We start from the raw sequence: 796 nt of genomic DNA on the forward strand, positions 1-796 counted from the left end.
ATTTCCTATTTTTCATGGCTTGGAAAATGAAAATCCATATGTGCATATTAGGGAGTTTGAGGAAGTAGTTGTGACTTTTCATAGTCCAAATGCAACTGATGACGTTGTGAGACTTAAGTTCTTTCCTTTCTCTTTGAATGATAGAGCTAAGAGTTAGCTATACTCACTAAGACCACGATCTATTGGGTCATGGAGTGAGATGACTCAGGTCTTCTTTAATAAATATTTTCCCCAACATAAGACCAATGTTTTAAAAAGGTAAATCTCCACATTTGCACAAAAGGACAGGGAGACTTTGTATTAGTCTTGGGAGAGATTTAAGGAGTTGTTGAGTATATGTCCTCACCATGGGTATGAGAATTGGCACTTAATGAGCTATTTTTATGAGGGACATACACCTAGAAAGCGCCAATTTATGGAGATGATGTGTAATGGTGAGTTCTTACAGAAAGATCCTGATGAGGCCATAGAATACTTCAATGAGTTTGCTAAAAAAGCTCACACTTGGACTGGACCTAGTACTACTAAGAGCATAAATTGGTCATGACCTGCAGGAAACTCAAATGGTGGTGGAATTCACCATCTTAGGAAAGAGGATAACCTAAAGCTATGGTTGAGATGCTCACTAGGGAGCTAGATGTGTTAAAGTCTAATGACTTAAAGCCAACACACGTGGCTAATCATGCAGAGTCTTTTGGACCATGTTTTGTATGTGGTGGGGTAGATCACCTCGCCCAAGAGTGTCCCACATTTGCGGAAATGAGAGGAATGTATGAAGAACAATGTAATGCCTTAG

At 39.3% G+C, this 796-nt stretch overlaps 1 non-coding gene across 1 annotated transcript; it reads right to left on the reverse strand.

The window, feature by feature from the left end:
* Positions 1-246: 246 nt before the first annotated feature.
* LOC118344459 lies at positions 247-354 on the reverse strand. The gene has a single exon (XR_004798247.1). It is a non-coding gene; the product is annotated as a small nucleolar RNA R71 (small nucleolar RNA).
* Positions 355-796: the final 442 nt, after the last annotated feature.

Source organism: Juglans regia, chromosome 1 (assembly GCF_001411555.2).
Source record: "Juglans regia cultivar Chandler chromosome 1, Walnut 2.0, whole genome shotgun sequence".
In the NCBI taxonomy this organism is placed as follows: domain Eukaryota; kingdom Viridiplantae; phylum Streptophyta; class Magnoliopsida; order Fagales; family Juglandaceae; genus Juglans; species Juglans regia.